The sequence below is a fragment of the Mastigoproctus giganteus genome, chromosome 5 (genome assembly GCF_048544385.1).
Source record: "Mastigoproctus giganteus isolate SK-2022 chromosome 5, ASM4854438v1, whole genome shotgun sequence".
Taxonomy (NCBI): Eukaryota; Metazoa; Arthropoda; class Arachnida; order Uropygi; family Thelyphonidae; genus Mastigoproctus; species Mastigoproctus giganteus.
In genome coordinates, this window is record NC_143579.1 from 194,341,368 (window position 1) to 194,348,651 (window position 7,284).

Genomic DNA, 7,284 nt, shown 5'->3' on the forward strand with positions numbered 1-7,284 from the left:
TTTGCAACACTGGGAAGCAATTAACATTCACTAGTATTTCAGGAACATGCTTTCAATACATCACAAATCCAGGCTGTTAGGGACCTGCATTTACCTACCATTAATGATATAAAATAAATCTGATTTGAAATTATTTCACAAATTTCTATCTGTAATATGCAGATCCTTGCAGCAGATGGAATTTTCAATAAGGTTCTCTAGATTGCATCTAGAAGATGAAGTTGCTTGGTTTTGTTTTTACTGCAGTTAACAAGAGAAAATATTTGTTCAGCAACAGCATTGTCTGCTGGAGTTAAGACAATTAAGTGCATAGGCAGCCAATTGCTTCACATTTTGGTGGCAATAGATACCAAGCCAAAATTTCATTGTTTTCAAAAACATTTTTTGCTGTCCAGTGTGTTACAGTAATTTTGCTGTATTGTTGCTCAATTTCATCAAAATGTAACATGGGTAAATCCGAAATCCCTTGGATGTTTCATGTGCACCCCCCAGGATTCAGTAATGAAAGATTCTTGAAAGCATTGGTTGCATCATATAATCTAGATTGCAGTTGGTCAATAGCTGCCATAATGAATATTCAGAATCTTCTTTTAACCTCAAGAACTACTCTAACATGTGTCTCCTTGACCATCAACTTGCTTAAATTAAGCTCCATAGTTGATATTTTCAATGGCTGTTTCATTACCATCAACATTGTAAATTCTACTGTAGAGTTTTTCTGAGTAACTCTCATTAGACACTATGCAAACCAATGTTAGATGACTGAAATATTGCATGGACAAATTTGAAATCTTTTACAACGGGTGTAGCAAACACAATACAGATTTCATTTTGTGTTAAAGCATTCTTTTAATAATCTGGCTTTGTATCTGTTTCACCAGAATTTTCTGAAACTTCTTTCCTTAAAATAATGCATAAACTTATTTTATGCTTCTAAAAAGTGTTATATTTTTCCATAACGACAAGTACCACTACTGCCAACTTAATTTCAGCCTGTTTACTATTCTTAATCACAAAAGCTAGAGTACTTTGATTCAAACCAGTAATGTTAGATTTGTGCTGAGAAGCTTCATGTTGAGTAAAATTGTAGATGTTACTTTTCACTGTGCAATGACAGTTTACAGAAAGCATCCTCACTATTATTTGCCACTTTCTGTAACCACAAATACTTCTCGCATTCTTTGTACTTATGGTCACAATTGTATGAAGGCTTACACTTTTGCGTTTTAAAAAAATTTTTATCCAGAAGTTTTAAAAAATTTGCAACACGCACATGAAGGCAATCGCTATACCAGACAAAATGTGCTGGTTGCCAGTCTGTTTGAACAAGTTCTAGACTGAACTGCTGATCATTTTACTTATTTAAGTAAAAAAAAAACTTCCAAAATGGAAAACTTGTTGCCAAACACTTCATAAAGGCCAAAATTGTTGAAATTGGCCGAACAGGCATCTTTTTTTTTTTTTCCATTCTTTGCTGTGTTCTCAGCTTTTCTTCCATTATTTTGGTGAGTACCCAAGTTTCATCTCCTTAACTCATGGTGGGAGTATACATTAGTTCATTATTTTACATTTCAGACAAATTGAGATTGCTACTCAGTATGTGACTTCCAACCATTTATCATTATTACAAGTCAATGACTTGGCCCAGATAAGTATGACTGCACCTTTTCAATCACTATATCCCTTTCTGTGGCATGATTGTTCATCATTACTTTTGTTTTAGCCATATTCATCTTTAGTACAAAATCCTTACTAACTCTGCATAAGATTTTTCTCTTATTCTTTGGGATTGTGGCTTATGACATTTGCAAATTGTAAAAAGTTTAGGTACTCTCCATTCACATTGACTCCTTTATGTGACCAGTCTAAACTGAAAGCTTTCTCAAGGGCAGCAGTAAACTTTGGAGATATTGTGCCTCCTTGTCAAACTCCTTTTTAAATTTGCTGTCTGTCTAGTCTAATAAAGGAGGTAGCATTCTTATATTTTCTTAAATCATAATACAGTGGAACTTCTCTATTACGAACTTCTATTTAACGAATTTCTCTATATTACGAATTTTTTCGGAAAACATTGCACCTTGAAACGAAATTACGTGTAAAATTAAGTCCATATAGCATACTGTACTAATGAGGTAGGGTCTCTATAACGAATTTTTAAAATTATTAAAAGCATTTTTGAAGATTTTCAAGCATTTACTGCTAAACAGCTGCTCAAATATACTGCCTCCTTCCTTCTGAAATTGCGCATTAGCATCTGGAATTAATCATCCTTTTATTGACAGCCGTAGGAGGGTCTTTATTTCATTTTTGTTACAGTTATTAAACCAAATGGGGTAGATTTGTAAATTGATGTTGACTCAGGGAAAAACGAAATTCGCTGTGGTGGCAATACACAGAATGCTACCATAGTTTTTAGTAATGCCTACTCAGTGACATTCGCTTCTCACCTCACCTGTACCATGTGACCTTCCTGTCGATCATATATGTCTTCTCATCTAACTGGACTCCTAGTAGATTTTTTTTTTTTTTTAGTAACAAACAGCATACATTAAGCATTAATTTTCTTTTGTGTATATATGAATGAAAGCAGAATAAAAGAAATTCACAAAGTTGTATAGTATATTTCTTCAAAGTGGTTGATAGAAAGGTCACGTGATAGTGTTGAATTGGCAAGCGAACCTCATTGAGTAGGCGGTACTAACAGTTCACTATATGGCTAGCACAGCAAAGTTTGTGAAGTATGTATTGGCAAGAGCTGCAGTTGAGTAATTTTTTCACTTGATTTATCAGATTCGTTATAAGGAAGTTCGACTGTATATGGGGGTATCTATGCCTTGTCTTTCCAGTGCCCAGAACATTGTCTTATGCTGTATGGAGTCGAATGCTTTTTCATAATGGTGTTTTATATTCATTTGTTTTCTCCGTTAGCTGTGCTATTACATGAAGGTCATCCATAGTTGAGAATCATGTCCTAGAGCCAACTTGCTCTTTTGGTTGATTCTAATCTGTTAGTAATGACCCTTGTGAACAACTTGTACATGTGGGATGACAAGCTGCTTGGTCTGTAATTTCTTATTTATCTCCTTATTTAAGCAGCAAAACTTATTGCATTATTTTCTTCTTTGGATTTCTTTTTACCTATAGCTTTCTTCAGTGTAATAAACAGTTCTCCAAACTGTTTATTATGTGAGAAAATTTCATTGATTACTTGATCGTATTTTCCACATTGCATATTCGTAACCTGGAGAAATGTTTTATTTCTTATTTTTAAAAGCTTATAGCATGGATAGTGTACAGTGAAGTTCTTTTGAGTGTATCTGGTTTGAACCACAGTTGTCCTAAAAGATGCAGTTACCTAAAATGCTCTCCAATGGTTAGCAGCAATTTTGACTTCCAATATAGTCAGATATACGACATTGTTGGAACCTTTTATAAACTACATGTGATACGAAATGAACCCTGCATATCATTTGCATGGTAAGGAATTTCAGTGTAGACAGCATACAATATAGTGAGTATTCTTCATAGTGTCTACAGTGAATAGATTCTCTAACATCAGAGCCTTGCAAGTTGAATTTCTCAGCCATGAAAATAACTAAACTTCCAATGCTTGAAGTTCATGTACCAAATTAAGAACGGTTTCTGTTTCTAATGCGTACAAAGGATTAGATACAAAATTAACATGTTTGTATGTATTTTCACAAAAGAGACATACATTGATGGGATGAAAATCTCACTTGTGTTTTAAGTCTATTGACAAGGTAGGGTGCTGCCTAGTCTTAAAGCAGCACTCTTTAATTACAAACTTACAACGTATAGGATGTGCATGAGAACTTTGAACTCAGGAACTCCCAATAGCCAACCCAAATGCATCCACAGTCCTTCACAGAAGGGCTCACAGCTCTTCATGTTTGTATGTCCTGCTTCACAGGAAACATGATGCTAATTTTGTATCTAATCCTTCATATTTGTTAGGACTAGTTTGAATGGCTATTGCAAATCAGAAAAGCGTTTTTAATTTGGTATATGACATGTCAAATGAAGCTTGATCATTGGAAGCTTAGTTATTTTCATGGTTGAGAAGAAATTCAACTTCTATGAATTTGATGGTAGAGAAACGATTCACTGTAGATGTTATGAAGAATACCCTCCATACTGTATGTTGTCTACAGTGAAATTCCCCAACCATCCAAAGGATATACACAGGGTTCATTTTGTATCCCGTGTAGTTTATAAAAGTACTGTTTGGATATCTGACTATATTGGAAGTCAAATTGTGGTTAACCGTTAGAGAACATTTCAACCTTTTCAAGTGCATGGTGTTCACCCGTTTCTAGCTTGGTTGCTGTGATTCTATTGTCTTTCTAAGGAATGCTATGAACTTAAGAAAACAACAAATAAGAATAGTAGTGAGGTAATAAACCTTTCCCTTGTAGAGGTGAGAGAAAAAAGTGACAAGTTGTTTTTCTCTCTGAAAATATGCTTAAACAAATAAGCAACAGAAATTTTTTTGTAAAACTAACACTGAAAGCAATTCCATATTGAAAAAATACACTTTAGACATGAAAGTAATCAGTGCTTTCAAAGAGCGCACAAGATCATAATGAGCTTTGTGGTTGAGAAGAAATATCTGTTTATCACCCACTGGTCCCCGATGTGCAACTTCAAAGCAGCACTCGGCAAGAATGACAATGATTTGGAAATCTGGGGATCACAAACTGAAACAGTTCAACTTGAGTCAAACCACAACTTCCAAAAGTAACCCCTTGCATCATCTCGCACATGTCTTAGCATCGGCCTACTGGGCTAAAATACTGACAGACATCGCACTGTTTTCTCTCTAGGAGAAAGAAAACAGTGGTGGGATTAAGAAAGTTTTTGGTGCAACACATCAGTGAATTCTCCCTTATGTCCCTAGAACTCATCGCCTAGTAATTGGACTACTATAATCTTCAATGTGTGCTGCTCCCTGGTATTTTCATGCGGGGATTTCCAGCTTAACAGATTCATTTCTTAACTCTTTAGAGTTAAGAAAATGCGCTTCCCTCTCAGGGACCCTCCTCATGATGTCCACTCAGGAACCACCAGCTGTTGAAAGCGTTGTTTTGAACAACTCCCGTTGATTCTGAAGTTTATATATAGAGGCTCAACACCTGTTTCAAACACTGGTTACTATGGCGATCTAGGTCATCAGATCAATCAGCATACTCCCTTGACAACGATGTTTAGTTCCAGGCTCCAAATAACAACGAGGACTTGGAACATGTAGATGAAATGGTTTGATATTGAATTTTTGAATCCGTATGCGACGAGTGTAAGTTCTTTTTCAACGTCTCGGGCATCTACAGTACCAATCGTGTGGAGCGATGGAAGTCGTGATGATTTTATGACAAAATACAGGGTACTGTAATCAGGTTTAACTTTTTACTACTAATGTTAAGCTAAATATTGTATGCCATTTCTTAGCTACTATAGAAACAGAAATAACACGGTAAACTGCAATTAATCTAATCAATAGCAACTTCTAGAAAAGCTAGCTAGATGGAGCCAGCATCAAAGTATAGCAGTATGAAAAAAAAATTGGATGTGTAAAAAAGATTTGGTTGCTGTGATTCTATTTTGTCTTTCTAAAGAAAACGACAAAAAAAAAAATGTATTTGTCTTGCTAAGAATAGTAGCAGGTTCAATAAACCATTCCCCTTATAGAGCTGAGAGAGAACAATCTGCTTTTCTCTGAGAATATTTTCATTATTTTTAAAACACACTAAAAGCAATTCCATTGAAAGGTTAATGTTATGCTAGTATTGACAACACGTCCGTATCCAAACAACGAACATTCAGCAATGGTTTAAATTCAAATTGCAGTTGCAATTAATCATTAGCAACTTTGGGAAAATTCAACTTGCAGAAAAGCTCGATAGTGGAACCTTTAACGGTATTTTCTATAGACGTTTGGGCCACAGTACTACCTTGTTACGAATTCAAGCCGTATGTCACGTTCGAGACAACTAATGCACACATGCGTTTATCGAGAAGACAATGGAATTCAAAGAAAATGTGATATCTTGCTTTTTGTTAAAGATGAGCGATGTGTTAACTTCTGTTGTTGTTACATACAAAATTATTTATTTTTTTTTTTCCCTTAGCTACTAGAAGAGGTAAGTTTAATAAACTGGGAAGTTACTTTTAGAAATGTGTAAAAGGTTAAAAGAATAAAATTCAAGTAGATGGAGTCATCATTCAGTGTCGGTAAATAAATCTTTACTTTTCAAAGTACAGTATTTTAAACATTGGAAAATTAAAAAAACAAACTTAAATTAATTCAACTTGCAGAAATGACCAATAGATGGAGCCACCATACTTAGGTGAAATGAATTAGAGCAAAATAAAAATCCTTAATTTCACAGAGAGAAGTGATAGATGGTTCCACCCTATGGGTAAAAACATTAATTTAAAAATCATTAAATTCAGATTTCGCCTGAGTAAAAAAGGACTAACACTGCCTTTATTTCCAATAAAAAAAAAAAAAAAAAAACTGTTTCAGGTGATCGCTACCTACCCCTGCGCCGGAAGGGGCCCCACAATTCATTGCAGAATACAGGTCTGTCACACAACTATAACAGGCACATTTACACAGCCGTGGAGATAAGCACTAGATCGCCAGCAAGCATGATGGGTTAGAGCTTCGGAAAAATAAAATAAAAACAGGGCGCTATCTAAATTACTAATTTTTTAAACCTCGACTCAACAGCCAATCTCTGCAGGCCACGGCCACCAAATCAACGTGCTCGTTCATATCCCAGTCAACTATCATGAACTGGAGGATACCCACCCGGGTGCCTTCTCAAATTTGAAAAGCGGTCTCAGTCTACAGTGAGAGACCAATTACACGACCTCACAGGAGGGCCGAAAAGCAATAGGACCCACTACTTGACCCTGCTCTCCCACAGGTGCTTAATCACAAGTCCCGAAAAACTTGAATTTCAAGTATCTTAAAATAGAGACTGCGACAATGTGGGGCAAACAAAATGCCACAGCGCCCCCACTACGGTCAAATGCCGAGGATCGGCATCCAGACGGAAGCCTACTCCCGATGCCGAATTTGACATCCACAGAGGTAAAGAAACTAGCGGAGGACCACAAAAAGCACGAATCTGAGAAAATACAAACCCTAGGCCTAAAGAGTCTTGTATAATTATATTCAACAGCTCGAGTCTTCGGTTCTTCAAGAACTAATTGCGTGTGTTCCCTGTCTATTTGCTGGACGAAAAAAATCCCAACATA